The sequence below is a fragment of the Typopeltis vanoorti genome, chromosome 10 (assembly GCF_054136105.1).
Source record: "Typopeltis vanoorti isolate ZY-2024b chromosome 10, IOZ_Tvanoo_1.0, whole genome shotgun sequence".
NCBI classification, from domain to species: domain Eukaryota; kingdom Metazoa; phylum Arthropoda; class Arachnida; order Uropygi; family Thelyphonidae; genus Typopeltis; species Typopeltis vanoorti.
Genome location: NC_143558.1, coordinates 65,633,265 through 65,655,044, shown reverse-complemented (window position 1 = coordinate 65,655,044; position 21,780 = coordinate 65,633,265). Strand labels below are relative to the sequence as shown.

Here is a 21,780-nt window from a genome sequence, read left to right as displayed (position 1 = left end):
TTCTAGTTACTTTATTGTCATTTAGTAAGTAATTTGGTATTATTTCAAATTGTTTAGTGTAAATTTTTCACAATCAAAATGATCTGAAACGACAAAGTTTGAGAGCTATGTATTTATTAAAATGCATCTGAAAAAAAAAAAAAAGTTTCGGATTTTGATTAAAAACTATCCCTCCCCCCAACAATTTCCAGTTTCCCCAGTACTAAATCAACCTTAATAACTTTAATATAAAATTTAACAAAAACTGGATTTTTTCTTTAAACTCATTCTACACGAACATGTTTTATTTATAAATTTTACAAAATCTGATTCCAACATCGTAGACAGTCGAATACGGTTTCGAATCTTCATAAGCAGATCACATGACACTTTGTCAAATGCCTTCGGAAAAATCAATGGAAAGATAGTATTATAAATACTAAATTACGTTATCAAGTATGCATTCAAATGCCATTTTATTTATTGAATGCAATATGTACTTAGCACAGAATACCCATAACTGTTTTCCTATATTGAAATCCAATGTTTTATCGGCTATCACTCTAATATTTGGATTTTTTTTTTTTTATCCCTAAACACATGAGAGTGACAGCAGTGCATTACAAAGATTGACTGTTTTCATTTCTTTACGTTATGTATACACTTTTTTTCTCCCTTTTTTTGCGGTTAAAATATCGCTTTTGGCGAGGAGAGAGAGAGAGAGAGAGAGCAGAAACTGTCTCGTAGCTTCCCATAATTCAATTTCTCACAGCACAGTTATTGAAAATTTCCAAACAACTGTTTCTACAGAGAAACAGCGCTCAGATTTATTTCCAAATTATACAACAGAAATGTTTCCAAGTCTTACGTGTTTGCGAATAGCAAACGCCTACGTGAATGGCATGATAAAAATCTTTTTTTGATTCTCCTACCTTTATGAGGTGCCACGTCGCTATGCAAGTTGAGAGCCGTTTAGAGAAATGATAAATGGGCTTAAAATAAGTAGGTACGATGCAGCCTAAATATCGTAAGGAGGTTTGGAAAAATTACATCAACATCATTTTATATACACAACACATTCGAAATAGTAAAAGACACAATGGTGAAGTCTGGAGCTTTTCAAATTTAATTGAAAACAAAATTTGACGTTGTAGCTACAAAAGAACATTGTATTTCTCAGCATAAATATTCTGATAATGAGGTTTCACACGTGGAATGAAATGGCCATTTAAAGTACGTAATATTGTTACTTTCCAACAATGGTATCTGAATAGCATAAAATGTTTATTGTTATAATCTAAAAACGCTCATTGGTATTGTTGCACGTGGATAATTGTTTTCAATATGGAAATCGACACCTTATTCTAACTAGGAAACTGTGTTTTTCAATGCTTTGAAGCCGATTTTTTTTTTTGACAATATGCTAAAATGGAAGATTTAAAACGTTATTTTGAATTTCCATTGTCCAATTTTTTAAATAAACGATTTATTAATATTGCAATTGTTGAAATTCTTTAGGATTAAGGAGATGCGCATAGCTACTTTCCGAAGCTTTCTACAGAGAGAGAAAGAGTAAATTGAACAAAGTTTACCAGCCAGTTTCTCAGGCAATGTGAAATTAACGTCTGCTAATTGTATCCCCAGAGCAATTTACGAAAACATGTAACGATCCAAACGGACTAGTGGCTAGGGACTCTTTCCCACAAAGCGAGGTCACTAGGTCAAGCTAATAGCAGTGTTCTTTTAAATCACGTTTTCACCTAAATGCCTGTAGAATTGCACATCAGCAGTCACCACTCCCCCACCTGAATGCAAAGAAATAAGGGGAAAAAAATACTGCTCCCTAGTCACATCAACTGTTATTTAGGTGTACGCATGCGCCGTTTGGAATGTACTAACAATATACCAGCAGGAAGAATAGTTAGGTCATTTTTGCTGTTACGTGATGCCAATATATTCGATGTAACAGCAGTGTATGCTGCTAGATGTTGCATGATGTTCTTGCAGTAACCGTACTGATACAGAGCTGCTACAGTATGTTGTTACATTACATGCCAATGTAGCTAATGTAACAGCATGATATGATATGGCACGAAATGTAACAGCAGAGTTTCCTAGGCGCATGGCTATTACATCATACTATTATCTTTATAAATATCGATGGTGAAAAACAGACTTCTTGTCGGTAACGTACAAATGCTATTACACTTTGTCAGTATACTTGTTGCAATAGCTGCGACATCTACTACAATTCTTGCATACTAATTATATTGATGCAGTGCTAATATAGCATGAGGTTACAGTACTTGCAGATATTATTAATGTAACAGCATGATATATATTAGCAAACGTACAACACAGTTTCTGACCACAACTGTTGCATCATACTGTTATGATGTGCCAATATGCTTTGTTGTTACAATACGCGCCAATATATTTGAGAAACTGTAGTACATGTTGGCATATAGTTATTGTAAGATGGTCTTGCACTAGACTGATAAAAAACCGCTATAGCATCTGTTACACTCCATGCCAATATAGTTAATGTAATAGGATGAAAATTCGACTGTAACAGAAAGTTTCCTCGTAACATAAGTGATGTAGCATATTGTTATACTATGTGCTAATATGCTTTGTTGTTACAATATGCGCCAATATATTACGTTATTGTGCTAAGTATATTAGCCAGTGTGATGTAACAGTTGTGTCCCAATATACTTTACAATTACATCACGGTATTGAACAGCACCCCTACCACTCGTAACGTAATGCATTAAGAAGAGCAATGGCAAAGACGAATGTCGGATATTTTAATCAGATTCTTAGAAGCATGCCAAGAATCCCGTATTAATCCATATAGTTGGCAGTAATGTTACCGAAACCACAGCCTTTCTATGGTCATGAGAGTAGCGAAATGGGGGGAAAGAAGCTATTTAGAACGAGCGCCTACTTCTACTAGCCGCAGGTCCAGCGGGCCTCTCTGGTGATTCATTAGCGGAAGGCATGTATCGCATCTGGATCGCAATGCTATCTCTCCAGATCGCTCTGAATTCCCCTCTGCTAATTAGGTAGGCGCCAATCGACGTAATATAATGTATAATGTATTTCCCCTGTACACCTCCCTCTACCAGTAGAAATTAAGCCACGGAACGTTCGCTCGGCTAAAGGAGATGGATATTGATACAGCTATCGGGAAAATGCACGGAACCGTAAACCATCAGATGCGGCTTGGAGTGCAGCAGTTTGAAGTCGTTACACATTTAGTGTCTCTGCAGGAATAAATTCATTTGTGTCAGTGGTTCACAAAAAAAAAAAAAAAAGAGTGCAGTTATCGTTAACACCTGTTTGCGCTCATGGCCCTTGTGCGCAGATCTACCAAAAGATGGTTGTGACGTCATAATATTGTCCTGCAAACAATACGAATCACATCTCCCATTTCTTTTGTTTTACTTTTGTTGTTTTTAACAATTGCACGTTAGTTTATGATCGACAATGGCAATTTTGCAGTTAAAAATGATGCAACAATGAAATAACTTTCAACAATTTCCCATTGTTACGTCAAGTCGATTGCAGTTGCGCTATAGTATTGTTATCTATATAGCAATTGGTTTTAACAAATTTTATTTTATAACTGTATAAACTGATTGTAAGGTGGATTTTCGTACAAAATACTGTATATCGTATCATCCATTAAAAGCCGATGTCTATTTATTTTATCTTCTTTTTAGTTACAAATAAGCCTACGGTCAATGCCTGGTACAAAATAATAAATCATATTTCGTCAGCTACCTTCCCCCACCCTTGTGTAAACATTATCTGAGCTAATTTTTATGGTTTTTGGTGATCTGTAGAGAATTTTCTTCTTTCTTTCTTTTTTTTTCTTTGTCGATGCTTGTAAGTAAATTCCACTTAGTGACTTGAAAAATAAGTTCCATGTTTGGTCTCCAGAGCAAGGTTTCCGGCCTATGTAAAAATATCAATTAAAAAAAAAAAAAGCATAAAAATCGAAATATCTACATCAAAACTTCGTCTTCGGGAGTTCCTCATGAGTAAAACTGGAAGAGACAATCTCTGAGTCTACTGATTTGAAGTCGGATGGCTTGGATCATTTCATATCGTCTTAATGATACAAAGTACAAGGTAGGTACGTTTCAAGTGTTACTCAAGATCTTTGCCAGCCTGGTTAACGAACAGTTACCGTATCCACTCTCCGGCCAACAGGTTACGGATTCGAAATTTGACTGTAGGCATGAATATTGACGTCAAGCCTTACGTCATTTTCAAACGACGAATACAGACAGAGTAAGCAGTAAGCGCTATTTCGTATTTTAAGGACGATGGTACAGAAATTTTCGGACCGGGTAAAAATAAATAAATAAATATGAAATGAAACTTTAGGTACGATTGCTGTATTAATGCGCAGTATTTTTATGTGACTACCACCGCCTTTCGGGAGTGAGTCACACAAGAACAAAATAAAAAATTAGACAGAGAATCGGAGACTCAGCGACTAGCAGATAAAAACACGCGAGATTCTTCTTGTTCTAAGCAACAAATCAAGATATTACATTCTATTCTAGCAATAATGATCAAGTAAAAGGAAATAGCTATAGTATTCATTACTAAATATCTGAGATTGGATTAAGAGGAAAATTTTTAAACAATAATTAATTTTCTCACCAAAACAATTATTACCGAAGAAAGCGTTTTTTCTGCAACAATACCTGTTCCCGAATGAAATAAAACAAAATTTAAAAAAAAATTACTAAGAGGGGGGAATGCTAAAATATTAACCTAGAGGATGGGTATATGTGTTCTCAGCTATGAGTTTGTGTGTTGGGGGGGGGGGGGAGTGGAGATGGGGTTAGAAAGGGAAAGAATACCAGCGTTTCCAAGGGAGAAGACCCCTGCTGTTTCCATATGAGAGATTCCGACCCATGTCTTTCAGACAAAGAGAGAAACTGTCATTCTTCCTAGGCTTCCATTTATGCACTAAACCATGTCTAATTTTAACAGTTCAGTTAAAATGTTGAATGAAAATGTGAATAAAAAAGTTAGAAAAACAGACGTAAATTCCAGTTCTGTGTCAGTAAAATCTCTTTCCAATGTCTAAGATAGGAGAATAATATTGCACAATGCCATACCAGCTGACACACGATCCACACACACCCTTCTTTCTCTTAAAAACCTTACTTATTGTCTCATATACCAGTAAGTCAGATATCCATATAGAGTAGAATCTTTCGATATAAAACCTCCTTAGTTTTGTAAATGTTAAGAAAATCATCTCATGACAATTGTGATATTTTCGTCTCGGTACAAATACAGATACACAAATCGCTAAAGAGATATTGACTCCCCCCCCCGCAGGAAAAAATATTATTCAATCTATAAAGTATCTTAAACTGTCTTTTATCCTCTTCCGATATCCCTCTCTGTAATAACAGAATGAAGAAAAGAGGCCAACTCTGTAAGTTAGAGTTCTGTTACCCTTGGTTACCTTAACATTAATCATTACTTTGGACTTTCTTTATTGGGCGCATCCAAATCCGCTGCGCGGTTCCTTTTGACTTTACTGCCTTTCTGATAGCCGTTTTGTGACATTTACTTCGCAACGCGAGCCTGCTTCTTGGTGCAGACCCGCTGCGATTGCCTACTTCAATAACCCCAGGGGAACAAACGAATGAGCGTTCATTATTATTTTTTTTTTTTCCCTAGCTTTACTCCGGGTATCGACTCGGTGTTAACATTGATGAGGATTTTCGGTGGGAGATCTTTTTTTTTTTTTTTTTCCCACTTGAAGTGCATTCTCCGGACGCCTACGAAGGGCCAGGAAGGCTTAATAGTGGCTATGAGAATGGAAATGTGCCATTCAAAACAGGTTCCACCATTCGCACGGTCTTTCTGCTTGTCTCTTAGGGATTTTCCGGTGGAAATCATTGATTATTTATCTGTCATGGAAAAATAACCCCTCCCCTCCTACCAGATTCACGTGTCCTGCTTCACTCGTCCATCGGTGACCCCCTAGAGAAAAACGAATGCCACAAACGTGCTATATACGCAACCCCCATTTGAGGGGAATGTAAAGTTAGTAACGACCCAAAATATTTCAATTGGTGACAAGGGAAATGGAGTGGAAGAGCCCGGCAAAAGAGAACACAATGCATTGTAATAAATCTGCAGGCCAACGGTACAGTAGGGCCACAGTAGATAGCTTTAAAAGCCTAAATCTGTATTTTAACACGGATGCTCATCCTCTGGGTGTTTTATATCTATAAAGAGGACCGCTTTAGGCCATTTAGAGAGCCTCTCTTCCTTTTAGGAGTTTCACCGAAATTCGAACAGATGTTTGCACGCAGGAGTAATTTTAGGTTCTTATAGCCCGACCAGCACTTACCCGTTTACATATATATTAATTTAAAGTCCTAGTGGAGAACCCCAGGTGAAAATCATTGCAGCCAAAGTGCTAAATCGAAGTTCCATTTACTCCTGGGGAGCCATATTATTCCGGAGTACTTTTTTATATTATAATTTATAAAGTTTTTTGGTAGTTACATCGAAATGGAGTGGTCGAGATAAAAATGCTAAAATGATTGTGACGTGTTACGTTTTAATTCCATTGTTGAAGTTTGTGAACAAACGAAAAAATTCACAGACTTTAATTCTTCCTACAGCACATCAAACAAACCGTATTAGTCCTATACTAATGATTATCTTAAGATTTAATTGCTTCCAGTTGTACTGTTTCTCTAATGGTTTGTTATTTCCAAGTTATGGAGAATCACCAGTTCGTTGAACAGCGTTCAATCCTATTGTACGTCAATTTAGCCGACCAATAATGCATAATCCTCTAGCAAAGGTATTCTTGGATATAGCTGGTAGCTAAATGAGTAGTGCAGTCATACGGAAAGACAGAGATGGGGGTAGAAGAATCCCCACAATATTAAATTGCTTGCCTTGTACTTGAAGATGAGCAAGTCTAGCCTTGTTTTAGCATTAGGGAAACAATGAAATCTCATCGTATAAGTAGTTAGGATACGTTCCCCCCCCCACATATATTTATAAAATTCAGTAATAAGGGGTTTTTTTGGGGGGGGGAGGATCTATTGATTTTTTTTTTTTTTTTTTAGTCCACACGGCATACAGAAGTGGCAGCAACCTCTTCCAATTACAAAAGCAGTTTCCCGTTCTGTAATTTGTAAGATATTAGCTGTCATACGATCACCAATATCCCTACTATATCGTCGATATGTAACTACCTTCTCAGTTCTATAGAAAGTGTAGTTCTGTGCCATTCTAGGAAATCAACCAGTTGGCGTGTAACATACACGTGTGTGTGTTGCTTCACCATGATGCTTCTGGTTGGCTTGCATCGATGCACTTCCATTAACATGGAAATGCATCTATGGTAACGTCCAAATACTCTTTCTTATGAAGACAATGAGCTGTATAGTAGGTGTGTATAGTATTATATAATTCATCGTGATTGCTTGTGCGTGCATGCGCAGAAGATCGTTTCCGGTCATATAAAAAAAAGCGGTAAAAGAATACGTCATTGGCGGTTAATTATATAAATTAAGTAGAATGTTTATAATCTAGGCCTAACGTTAGAATTGTTGCTTTGAAAATCCATAGAATGCAGTTATAATTGACAGAATTCGCGTTTAAATAAAGAGAGAGTTTAGTATAAATTCAATCTGATTGTAATGTGTAGTAGTTACGTCATTAACATCGAGACCAACAAACAGGTATGGAAAATAAGTAGGATGTAACTTGAAATATAAAATCAATTTCAGCAAATTTCGCACATCGAATCTTCTCATCATCGAAAAAGATGTTTGAATTGCACTGATAGTAATTAAAAAAAAAAAAATTCGAGTACACGTAGAACTACATTCGGTTGTTCGCAAAACCGATGTCAAAGCAAGCATACAGGTTCGGCAGCGAGTCCCTGCTCACTTAGGTAAACAACCCATTAAGTTCCCTAGGGACTAGATTCATGGTCGGAAGGATCTGCTTAATGAATACTGCAACTAGCCGAACATAAAATCCTTAATAGGCGTAGGAAAGAGAAATGATGCTAACTTTCCCAAAAGTAGAAGTTGAATGCTACAGATAAAAGTAAACAGAGAGGTAAAGAATGCATCAAGCTAATAAAAGAGCCATACGATAATGGTACTAATTATAAATAGATGCAGAAGAGACAGCGCTGGATTATAACTATACTCAGTGGAGATATCATATATCAATTAAACATCTCGATAATACCAGCATTATAATCCATTGTAATAAACCCACGAAGCAAACTCTGTGCAGACATTTCAGTTTCATTGTTACGTCATGGAAATTTAATTTGTTAACATTATTGTTGCGTCCTACAATGCTACAGAGTTATTAACAGAATACACGTGTTGCATGTTTCTTTCTATTTGTTTCTTTTTTTTTTTTTCAAAATTACGTAAGCAGTTTGTAAAATGTATTTTGAACGGATTTAACAGTTGCCTTAAAAAAAAAAAAGCTGTTACTGATTTGCTATACTTTATCTTTGTCCAATATAATTAACCGTTTTTAATTTAAACCTGTAATTTGTTACAATAAATTAAAAAAAAAAAAAAAGAAAGCACGGTATGTTCGTATTCGCATTTCCAAAGACGGGTCAATAACACAAGACCGACATATTAGCATATTTTATCAATTTACCTTCTGGTGGCGTTCGCCGGATAAAATATGACATGTCACCGGGCATCTTAGCTTGGGCCTAGAAAAGCTTAACTTTAACTGGTACAACATTATTTCAATTCTTTTCTTTTTTTTAACTCTTCCCTTTTTTTAAAGGGAATCTTGCACGCAACTCTTTCATTAAGCACATGAAAACCTTTTACAAGAGGCGCTAGTTATTGGAAATTGGTACCAACATTGGCTCAAGGAACGACCCAAGTTTCTCTATTGAGTTGATCAACGTACATAAACCATTAACAGCATTCTATTATGTTGTTCACTCAATATATCCGATAAAAATGTGCAATGATCGCGTTTTTGTTTCCTAACTGTAAAACATAATGAATTGCTCAACTAGATCAACACAGAAGGTTTTTTTTTCCTTTTTTTTTTAAGGATCGTGCTAATTTGGATCTCATATCTACAAGAAACAAACTTCCAGTTAAAAGAAAAACAAAATTTCCATTCTTTATTTTTTTTTTCTTTACTTATATTTTTCACGACAACATTGCATGATATAATACGATCTTACTGTTTCCAAAAATAAAACGAATCACACAATGCATTGAAGCATATATGCATACTCTATGAAAAGCAAGCCTACGTGTTTGGCTCCTCAGTTGGCGAAAAGGCAACGGTGTAGCAGGGGCGAATGCTGGTTTTGAAATTCACGCTTGTTCTTGTTATCATTCAGGGAGTGAGAGGTGTGATTGAAGTCTGATTAGCGGAATAATGAATTACCTACCATTTAAAAGTATATATTTAGAAATTTATGTACATTTAATCATACAAATACAACATTTATTTTACAAATGATATTCTATCTTTTTCAATTTAGCTACTTGAATACAAATTCTACCCTACAGTTCTTCTTTATGAACTGGTCAATAACATCGGCATAAAAAGTTGGTTGTAACTTAGTTTTCCCAAGCAACACGCACACTTGTAAAGGCAGGCTGAAGCTCACTGGCTAGAGCTACTTTGACTGCGTATGGCCCGTGTTTAAGCAACAGGGTGAGATGACGTGGAGGGAGCGGAAATGGCTATGCGCGCGCATGAAATCACAGTGCTTAAGCGAGGACCTGGATGCTCCCACAACCGAGCAAGCCAAGGTAGCTTGACTAGAGTACACACTTGACTATACACACTTCGATACACAACGCAAAGCTCAATTATTGCCGCGCAAGCTTAAGACGTCTTCTGTCTACAAAAATAAAAGCCTAAATGGAATGCTTATAAATGCATGCATTTATGAACAAATAAATATTACTTCTTTCTCAATTAATGAGCTTGCGGCAAGCATTGCAAGCATGGAGAATTCGCCCTCAGCGATGTAGCATGGATAATATATTACAACAATTCTTATGGCTTTGGTAGGTGGAGCATACCATGTCTGATGAGATGCTACACCCAGGAGGGACACAATTCGTCGCACAGATTCAGTCTTCCAAAAGGATCATAAGAAAAGTACGATTTCAAGAGCATCGACAGATCTTAATCCTTCGGAGCACCTATATAAAAAATGAACCGAATACGATAGCCAATTGGCAAAGCTGGATGCAACATTTGAACAATAAAAGCATAAAAAAACACCCATGCTAAATGGATTGGCCTTCCTGCTGGCAACATAGGATTGCATCGCAGGACCAATGCCCATAGGTTGGTCTTCCCTATGATATAAAATAAAAGGATCTTCATTTTGTAAAAGGGTAATTAATTCAAACTAAATGTATGGAAAAGAAACTAAATAGAATAATGACAACAAAGTATTTCCGGATAACAAAAGCGATTTTTTTTGTCATGTTATTATTACTTTATTTATTTGAGCATCCGTGTCATATTATATCAGAGAGAAAGAAGAGGGAATTTCGGAGCTAATATCGTGATTAACTGCAGCAGATTACATTGCCCAGTAGGACTACACAATGTTCAGTGTGTGTGTCAATCACAGTCAAGTCAAGATAGGAAAATGATTTCATTTTGCCAAACTAGCGCCCCCTATATGGTTTTCGTTTGACTTGTGCTTCCCAATATTCCACTTTCGGGAAACGTGTCACGCATAATTAATGATCTGCGAGCATCAGAATTCGATATGAAATAATATTAAGGTTGGGTTTCGAAAAGCTATTTTTATGTTTAAGTCTGAAGAAAGGCCGCCTCTCTGCCGCCTCCAATAGCGAGGGACGGTTCGATTCATTGCACTTGTACAAAGTGTACAAAAAAAAAAAAAAAAAAAAAAGCAAATATTGACGGCACTAAGATAGATAGATAGGCTTAACTGGTGACGTTAATGATGTTGAAATTCGTAAAGCTTTTCAAGCAAGAACGAATAAGGGAGGACTCGATTTCAATTGTTAAACCTAACAACGCCATAATTGAAAATCAGACAGGCGTGCACCGATCTGTTTGTTCGCAATAAAATCGAACAGTGTACCCGTTTTAATTAAATATTTCCCAGATAAATATTATAGTCCATTGGATTCTCAGGCCGGAAACGTTTTCAGCAATCTCTGCATCGCAGTTGATCGTAACTAATTGAAATACAGCCTCGTAGCCAAAAAAAAAAAAAAAAAAAAAAAAGGAAAGGTCATTGAGAGGACATGCATTGATTGGACGATCCTCTCTTGAAAGAGGAAGAACTGCCGGATGGAAAATGAAACAGTATATGAGGAATGGAAGTGAGGAATCTATACGAAGTGGGAGGAATGAAGACGAAAGAGATGTGAAGATAGAAGTGAGGCTGTTGAAACGAAAGAGAAGAGAATGAAGGGGGAAAAAAAAAACTGCGGAAGGGGTGACAAAGCAAATCCCTATTCCGGAGTAGAGTAGACACTATGACGTCATTATTCATTAATTCTATTGACGCAAACTTCAATAAAATAACGAAGCATCTCAACTTCAAACACTCCATTTGCAGCTAACCAATGATTGAACTGGAAGCTTTGACGTGTGTGGCGCTTTGACCTTTCATGATTCATCCTCTAGAGGGCACTAACAACAGTCGAGTTGACTAAATATTTGTTTTCCTTGAACGGAGTTAAACCTATTCAGTGGTTGATTATTATCACGGTAGTTCAATAAGCAATTTTCGTAACATAAAGCGCGCATATGTGTGTGTGTGTGTGTGTGTGTGCGCGTGCGCGCTTACTGATTGGCTACCACATCCTTGAAGCTCTTCTCCCCTTTTGGGGTGTAGTATTCAATATAATTGTGCGTATATAGATTAAATGAGTGAGAGAGAGAGAAGAAAACAAACTAACACTTCTATCTCTGAATTTTTCTTTCTATTTTGACGTAAAACTCTTCTTATATCTAATAGTTATAGAGGTCTATTAATCTAAATTAAAAGCAGCTTAGAAATCCCATTAACATTTAATCGCTAACTTGATTAATTTTATAAAGTAAAAAAAAAAAAAAATTTTTTTTTGCTCCTTTTTTTATGTTCGTGTCGTAAATATTTGGTTAAAATGAATCCACTCTTGTTAATATGCTGTTTTCATTAATCCTGTACTAAATTTCCATTCCACTAGCACGTGACAAGTAATTGTTGGATGATGTTCGTTTATTGTTTACTCGTGTGCATGGCAAACTCTTTAATCACGACAGCGTTCTGTTATTTAAGAGGGATGTTGATAAATAACGTTTCATTGTCCTCATAAATAGTAATTACCAACGCTATTGTAAAGTGAAAATTGTTCTTTTTTTTTTTTTATCAGTATTTTTAAATTTGGTAAAACGTATTACAAACGAGCCTCCAGTGAATGCAATGTTTGAATGCATTCATACGAAATATATTTTTTAATTAAACCGACAAAAGCTACTTAGAAAGCAAACCCATCCTGTAAGCGAGTACTCATCCTGTAGATGTCGCTGCAAACAATGCTTTATACCTTAAGAGTTTTTTTTTTGTCAACCTATCGCGTTAGAATAATTACCATTCTTATAATAAACTTCGCTTATAGCGATTTAAAATTAAAATAAACACTTTAAGACGAAACCGTACGTTGATTTTTCTTTCAATCAAAGTTCGAGAACTCCCATTTGTTAAAATATTTACCCAAAAATTAATTTCTCCCACATGTATTAATAAGAGCCCCTATTTTCACGACACACTTCTGGAGAGAAAGGAGAGATTGAAGAGGCTACTTACCGTAATCATAGGATATTAGAAGAAAAATCCTACTTATCTAAAGTACCGGAGAAAATCAGGCTGAAGATGTGATGCTGAAACCACTCGCTTCCCTATCGTGGCAAAGAATGCAGGCGCCCTCAACATTCTGCAGGTAGGGGTTGCCAAGGGAACGAAAGAATAATAAAAAAAAAATAAAATAAAAAAAAGCTGTTTCATTATGTCAGCAGTGACCCACAGCCATGGCAAAGTGAAGGGGTCATTGTCAACTGTTTGGACAGTTCCCGACTGTCTGAGTTCATCCGACAGCTGAATGGCATTTCTCCCTCTCGTTCCCCCTACTCTACGCTCCCTTTTGTCATCGCTAGCAAAGTCGATGATGTGCACGTGGGCCAGCGAGGGCGAAGACCTTAAAACTGGCCAAGTTGACAGTTCGACAAAATACCGTACGTAGAAGTGCGGAGGAGGGGGGGGGAGGAGAGACCTGCAATGGCAAGCGGGAGATAGAGTGCTTGTAATTTGTATCGTGCACGGACTGTAATCAGTGTGTCTCTTCCCCCCCTTCTTCCTCTCCAGTTCTCCCTCATTCTGACTGAACGGTGATTAACTTACGTTGATAGAATTGTAGGTACGTGGTTGGCACAAAAATCCAGCTTTGGTTCGCTGAAAGATCGCATTTGTAGTTTATAGAACTAATGGAGTCATTGCAGTGGAATACCTTGTTACAAATTGGATCGAGAGAGAGAGATTAAAAAGAATAATAAATAGAAAATGTCCTAAAAGTGACAGAAAAAGGATAAGAAGTACAGTGTGTCGTCGCTAAATTCGAATGACAATCTACAGTGTGTTTATAATGGTGACAATTATTGGACGATGTTTATTATTCCCCCGCTTCGGTTGTTCAGCTATTTGTAATTTGTGATCCATGAAATATTGGAATCGGTGTGACGTCATAGTGCATTTAATTTTAAATTACTCTTTTTTCGTGCGCATCTGCTTAAACCGGTTTCGCTATCTATGCAAAGATCAGACACGAAGTGAGGAAATCGAAGTTCTTGGAGGAAGATTTAAACACTTCATCCCAAGAGTGATGATGATGACAGCCATTTCAGCCTTCTAATGTTTCTTGCTTTAAAAAAACTAAAAAAAAAAAAAGTACGATTTCCATTTGGTAGATAATTCTAGATCCTTTAGCTTATTGCATCAAGCGCCCCCTGTTGAGTTACAATCCTAATGAAAAGAATGCTTATTAGTTGCCTACAACTTTTCGTGTATTTTTTTTTTAAACAAATGATGTCATAGATGACGTCATCGCCAACCTGCTACAAAAGGAGGTGCATTGCGTACATGATGCCTTCAAATGCAACGCTGGAACAAAGCTCTGAAAATAAGCAAAACGATGTAACATCACAACAAAGCCTATTCTGTTATAGCTCGTGACGATAGGGACTCAACAAATGCGATATTCTTAACCTCATTTTACTTTTAGTTTCTGTACCATCGTCCCTAAACTTTAGTCTTCTGCCAAATAGCGAGTAAAAAAAGGGGAGAGACAATATTGTATCGATCGTTCTTCTTATCCAGTCAATAGTCTTCTCTCATTTTTTTTTTCTGACTGAAAGGAAGACCTTGAGAAAATCACGTGCATTTGTACTGGACAATACACTCTAATACAGAGCCTTGGTAGGCCAATCGCAACCTGAGAAACTCAAACTTTACATTCCATCGAGGTCATAAAGAACCTTTATGAGAATTTGTCAACAGATGACGAGTTAACGGGTCTTGTGCTCAGGAAAATGTATGCAGGCATTTGCCGTCCGTTCGAAATATTCCTCTCTAAAATATAGACAAACAAGACAAAAAACACACATCAGTTCTAGGCATAATTATTTCGGCCGATAGCTTTAGTTGTGTATATAAATAATCCAATTACTGTTTTTTTTTTCGTTTTCTTTTTTATTTAATAGAGAAATAAAAGAACGAAGAATAAAAATATTTTTTCCTTTTCCCATTTTTCTATTCACGCAGTATAAAAAGAAATAAAAATAGCGGCCTTTAGTGCAGTTCTCCCATCTACATAGAAACCATTGCTCTCTCTATCCTACCCCCCCCCTTCATAGGTAGCAATTGCAATCCTCGCTGTTGTTACAAACTGCGCAGCCAAGTAATAAGCCACAAGTTATATTAGTTTTCCTGTCACAGATTAACGCGGAACATTTTTATAAATTGGTCGATCGTTACTTTTATCTGCACCCTCTAATACTGCTGTTACAATAAATTATAAGCCTTATCACCAAAATTATATGTTCCGAATATATAATCATCTGAAAACAGAGTGCATTTTCTCTGGGCTAAAACGAATCAAAATTATCTACCGCACACGCCATTGCCACTTCCAGAAAGTCCCGTAGCCTCCTCTATTAGGCAGCAGCTAAAAGACAATTAGCAACACACAATGTGACAGCACTTCCATCTTCCTCCCCAATTTTAATTTCGTCCACCTCACAACGTAACCAAATTAATTTGCATGTGAATAGAAGCAAGTTTTTAGTGCCAACTTGAAATTGTGATGTGCATTTTATAATGAGGGTACAGACAAGAAAACCTATGTAGTTATAGGGGTTATTAATTTTCACGAAGTTTTAAATGAATATGCATTTCCTTTGGTTGAGATGTATTAGTTTTACTGAACACGAATATCAGCCTTCATGCTTATGTATTAGCATTCCCAATTATCTGAGCATAGTGTTTACACTGCTCAGATATTTGTTTTCGTCAATTTCTTCATCGTCTGTTGAAGCAGACGAAAAATCAACAATGCAGATTATATGTGAACGATGTGCCATTGTTTAAAGTTCTACTGTTATAAAGAAATTACATTGTTAAGCATTTCATTGTTTAACAAATGTTTATTAGTCATTGTTGCTGCCAACAAATGTACTTTTCAATAATTTATAGCTGCAGATTTAAGAAAGTACACTCATCTTTCCAGCGACATAAATACATATAAAATTTAACCGAAGACATATTGTAATGATAAAGGTTGAGAACAAGGAAGGATGAATAAAATGTCATGAGATTTATATTTACGATAAGATGAAAGAGATAACCAAAGCCATGAAAAGCAAGGACGAGAACGAAATTGTGGCTTATTTGAGATGAGGCTTTCTATTTAAGAAGCGAGGATATGTAATTTTCGGGATAACTATTACTTTCGGCTGAGCTACAAGCAATCCCAGTAGGAAGTGTACTCAATAGTGAGGCTACTTCCAAAGCTCATCACAACAAGAATTGTTTGTTGCGTCTGTATCTTCTTTAACGACCACGGAAATAATGATCTGTCTTTTCATCATAACAAGAGTGATCATTACTTCGCTTGTCAGGTTCGTCTTCAAAAATCCACTAAATAGAACTACATAAGAACATCGGAGTTTCATTAATGGAAGCTTTCGTCAAGTATTTTGCATACAAGAGAACGGTAAAAATTGTCGTGGCGGAAGTCACAAAATTTATCCAACTGTTTTCAGTTCAATATACCATCGAATGGTATATAATCATTCTGGCTCGTGTTAAGAAGAATTCTAACATGCGTATGTGCTTCTTTCTTACTATTATGTCAAATAAATCTATCAAAAATAGCATTTTTTATAAAGTTATAAATTTTTTTTATAAAACTCCAATAAAATTATATATAAAAATTAAAGCGATTAATCTGCTGATACAATAAATAATTTAAAAAAAAAAACTTTTTTTAAATAAAATATTGTTTCATATTGATTAAGATATCCATGCACGATCTTTTTTTTTTGTTATCCCCAAAATATGATAAAAAATAAATTTCTTAATAAAAACTACATGAATTCAGAATCTCCTAGCATGCACTACGGTATCGTAGATGAAAATGGAACAAATGAAACCTACATTTTTAAAGCAAACTAAACACGAACCAAGAACATAAATATTATGTATGCGAGCTTCCATACAAGAATTTCAAGCTAGGATGGGCAGAGCAAGAAAAGAAATTATAACAATGTCAACGGCAGATGCTACTGTTTGGTTTGAGGGTAGTGGGACTGTCAGAACGACATGGATTTTGCTTAATGAGTTTCACTAGCAGTAGGGGAGGAGTGTTTCATAAATTTCAAAGGAACTTACTGAATGGAGTTCTTATGTCGCCTATATTTAAAATGAACTGACCCAAATATCAATAGACGTCTTTGGTACCTCCTGGAGGTTTTTTTTAGCCTAATATAGTACGGTGAACGTGGATACACGTTCGATCTCGTTTGCAACTGTGGCTGTGTCCTAGACCCGATTGGATTCATAAATAAAGTAAAGAAAAGTAAGAAAATGATCAGACAATCATAAAAAGGTGTGTGTCACATAACATTCATGTACAGTGACGTCATCGGTCATTACAAGAACTAAACTGTACGGCAGTTTTTTTTTTTTTTTTGTTTTTTTGGTTTACGTACTCTAGACTGTTTATTTTAATTTCTTACATGACTCTGTATGAGTTCTTACCGTTAGTCTAATTTCGTCGCTAAAAATAGCGACAAAACATAGTTTAGTAAACATTTCAGTAAACCAAATTTCAGCAATATCCGTCAAAGATGGGAACGGTGGTAAAACGAATCTCATAAGTGACACACATTTTGCAAAAAAAAACACCTAAAAAGCACATAAATACTTAAATCTCCTCTTTCGCTAATTTCTATTTCAAATAAGCGCGCATTTTTTTAAATGCTCCCTTGGTTCCATACCAATTTTCTGATTCGAACAATTCAATTGGCAATCAGATACCTCCTCTTCGAATTGTAATCTGTACACAAATTAAAAACAACTGATGATTGTCTAAAATGTTTTTTTAACAAATTCGAGAAGAAACAGATGATCTCGCCTGGCTTATATAAATTGTTTTTATTATACTTCCGCTGATCAACATGAGGAGTCGTAGATGACGCTCATGCATTCAAAATATGATTGTGGTATGTAGGGAAAAAAAAGAAGTGATAAATTCTACAGAAACGCAATCACATTTGATTGGTATTCAGGCTTAGAAATTATCCCTGAAAGGGATATCGCTTCACAATTCGCATTGATCTATCTCTTTGAAGAGTTGTGTTTCTGGATTTCCAGATGGCCGTGTTTAGATCAGATTGTTTATCATAAATAATATTATTATACTATTTTTGTGTTGCAAATTTATATTGTTTTTCGCATCCTTCATAATTTTATTGTGCGTATCGAGTGTGATCTCAATTCTAGTTAGAAGTATTAAGAAATGTTCTATCTTAGCCTTTTACCTTCTTGTGCATCTTATAACGCATCTTATTTGCGGTTATTTTTGTAAAAAAAAAAAAAAAAAAAACGAACTCTACTTAAATAAAACCAAAGATGATAATAATAACGATGTATTTTAGCAAAATCTCAGCTTTTTCTTTTTTCTAAAAAAAAATAAATAAACAAAATAAAATCACACCATTAAAGAAAAATAATGTGAATTTTTGAATAAGGAGTAGTAGCGGTCTTTGCTGTCTGAAATCATTCTCTCTTATGCATTATCAAAACTCGCGGAGGTCTCCAGTGCTTCTCCTTCCATCAGGATCGAATGAGATTTCCCAGAGGAAATGAGATATTTCAAACGTTTCGCTGGGTTTCCTTGTAGCGTCCTGATGAACAGGAAGCTTTAGTAATGGCATCTAATAACATGAAGGTTGCAAAATACACATGTTTTCTCTCTCACTTTCTCTTCGTTGATCTCGTTTCAGACTTGTGGTTACAGAAAGAAAAGCAAAAAAAAAAAAAAAACGACTTTACTACAACATCGCTACATTTCATTTCCTGTTTTCCCTTCCGCACGCGCATTCTACACACCCTGCATGGTTGAAGCCCTTAAATTTCCGAGATGTACAATACCTGGAGATGGCAGGGGACCTTGTCCTGACTTTCCATCACCGTCAATAACAACGGAAGGGTCAATCCGCGCACGTGGACTTTGTATTGATGAGTTGGGAGGTGGAAAGAGAGAAAGAAAAAAAAGGAAGGAGAGAGAGAGAGCAGGAAAAAGGGGGGGGGGGGAGAAGGAAGAAGGTATAGGCTGCGAACCTTTCGCAAATCGAGGTTATTCGCCCTAGCAACCAACGCTGGCGAAAAGGCTTACGGAGCCGTAAACACGGCAGAGGTCGAGATCCGAGCGGGATAATTCGGGACGTGCATTGCATAAAAGAACTGTTTCTTGCCCTTTCTCCCCACCTGAACCAACGGCAAGCAGACGACTGCTCCTGCTCACGATACAGATATACACGCACACATACACGGAATGCAAACTTTGATTTCGGATTCATGCATTTTGCACCAAGACACAAAAACTCCCGTACAAGCAAGCGTCAGGGCAGGTTTCCGTTCAGTAGATGAAGAGAGAAAAGTACGTGAACATGGACCGCTTCCAATACCCTCCAGTTAGCATATTTTTACGTGGTGTGCGGCGTTGAGGTCATTTGCATGGCAAACGGGAAAAAAGTGGATTAAGGAATCCAACCACGATTGGATGTTGGTGCTCCATTATAACGTTCGGAGTTTCTTTCTATTATTATTTTTTTTTTGTAGGTTGCAGTGGGGGGTGACGTATGTTGGTGATTTAACGTAGTTCGTTCTAGAGTTGTGTTTATTTGGTAACGGAGGTGGTTCCCCCCCCCCCGTTTCTTTCGGTGGTGAATATTATCGTGATTTTATACCGTCGATCCTTTCGGCTTTCGCTCACTCTTCAACAGATGTTGCCATCTTGTACGTTTTTAAAAAAGGCACAGCACGTGCTAGGGTGCGTTACTTGAGGATAAAATGAAAAATAAATAAAATGCTCTCTTGGGTTATGTTTTACATTGGACTACAAAGCTATATGCATTCTGCATGGAAAATAACAGACTGAACAATACAATTAGTGTCATCCCATGAACTTGCGTCTCGTTCATTTTTATGCCTACTGGAATTGGCAAAAATATTGCGCCTAGCTTAAGATGAGAGATATGAGGAGTGGTTGCCAAGGCAACAATTAGCATGATGGACATATTCGTTTTAATTGTTGTCTGATAGCAGCACAAAGAAAAGCACATCTGCCTTTTGGTTCAAAACACTTCGATTATGAATCCTTAGGTTATAACAGCTCGTTTCTAGTGAGGATGAGTAAATCAATCTCATGAGGATTCGACAGAGTTCTTAGTTTTCGGAGAAGACACGCATAATCAGCCACCCCATGTTTATAAAGACCAACTACATATTTTCACTAGAATTATCGCCATATTTAAATTTTAACGTAACTTATCTGTATGAATTTAACCATCCGTAGATGCCATTTCCTTCATCGTTTGCAATATACTGACAAACATTTACTATAGCGGACATCATACTGGCTTCTTTCCTAGTCCATGATCTTATCCCTAAGACGTAGAATTCTTGCCACAGGGGAAAAAAAAAAAAAAATCACTAGCTTTACTAACAACCGATATTATTAAATACCTAACAGATAAGCATAAATCATGCTGAATGTTTTGAGATTTAACAGTGCTTTATTAGCTTACTTAGTAACCGAGAGTAACATGTCAGCTGAATATTATCTTTGAGGGTCACGTTCAAATCAATTTGCACCCAGAACAACTCACAAAATGATTTTAATCCATTTTAGTTTAAACAAAGAAATTGTCTTTAACCTTTTATTAAAATAAATATATCAAATGAATGACTGATTTGCTACAAAGCTTCTATACATTTTGAAACCTTCGATTATGTTTTCAGGCTACATTTTGTCCTTTGTATTTTTCAGCCAAAGAACGAAAAGCAGCAAATAAAATATCTTATCCAGGGCTAAATACGATAGAACAGAGAAAAAACGAAATGAACCAGCAAGATAAGACAGATGGAAGGAAGCTGCGTAAGGTAGATTTTTAAAAGAATATTTTAATCCAAGCTCAGTACCTTTTTTAGTACTATTGCGTCATCAGAACCGTTTCTCAGCCTTAACATTTCACTTAAAACAACACGAAATGTGTTAATGAAAGTATAAGGAAATAAAAATGTCGATAGATTAGAACTTCGGCGCGCGTAACGAGCCACTCGTCTATTTAGTGCTATTATGTATTGACCATATACATAATACATTCTGCCACTTAGTACACTCAAGCAGAAATATGCCGTAATATTTCCATGCCAACAATAAAAATACTTCTATCTTAGTGAAATAAACGAATTAAACTATTTTTTTATGCAGAGAAATATAAGAAGACAAAGATGGCGGAGGAGAAAGATAAATACGTAGAGAAAAATAAAAATGTCGGGAAAAAAAAAGAATACGCCTGCTTTCATTTATTTTATCGTTTTATTTTCTACTGGTGTTTTAATCAACGATGTTATTCCGCACGCAAACCAAACAATAGTCCGCTGAGTTTGTTCAAAAATTAGATAAACAGGAATAATGGTACAGCAAAGGAAAGTGATCAGTATTCCTCTCGCCTGCATTCGCACATGCACACACAGACGGTCCCCAAACGGTGAAGCTGATATTAAGGTTACCCGATGCAACGGACCGTAACATCCCTCCCAGCATTGTTTAAAAGGGTTCCGAACAGACAAATTAAAATTCTGCTGGCGTAAGCTATTCTTCTTCTTTATTCTTACCCCCCCCCCAGTTTTTTTTCAGCTATTTTCACTTCTGCAAGCAATTAAACGAAAGCTTTTAATTCCTCTCAACAGTTTTTCCTTGATGAATGCAACATTCTTTATAGAAAACCCGAGTGTCGGCACTGGTACGCACTTCGCACAGCCACCCCGCTTGAAGAATGTAAGTAATTTTGCTAACACACACTCCACCGACCAGGTACTTACTAAATAACGGCATGCTCGGTTGGTTTGGATGAGTCTACTTATTCGTCTTTATGAATTACATCTGTCTTCTGTACCGT

The 21,780-nt window shown here is 36.3% G+C and overlaps 1 long non-coding RNA gene across 1 annotated transcript in view; it reads right to left on the bottom strand.

Annotated features, from left to right (window-relative positions):
* The window catches only part of LOC150102477 (uncharacterized), a 355,066-nt gene that overhangs the window by 140,472 nt on the left and 192,814 nt on the right, over nt 1-21,780 (bottom strand). The window lies entirely within an intron of this gene.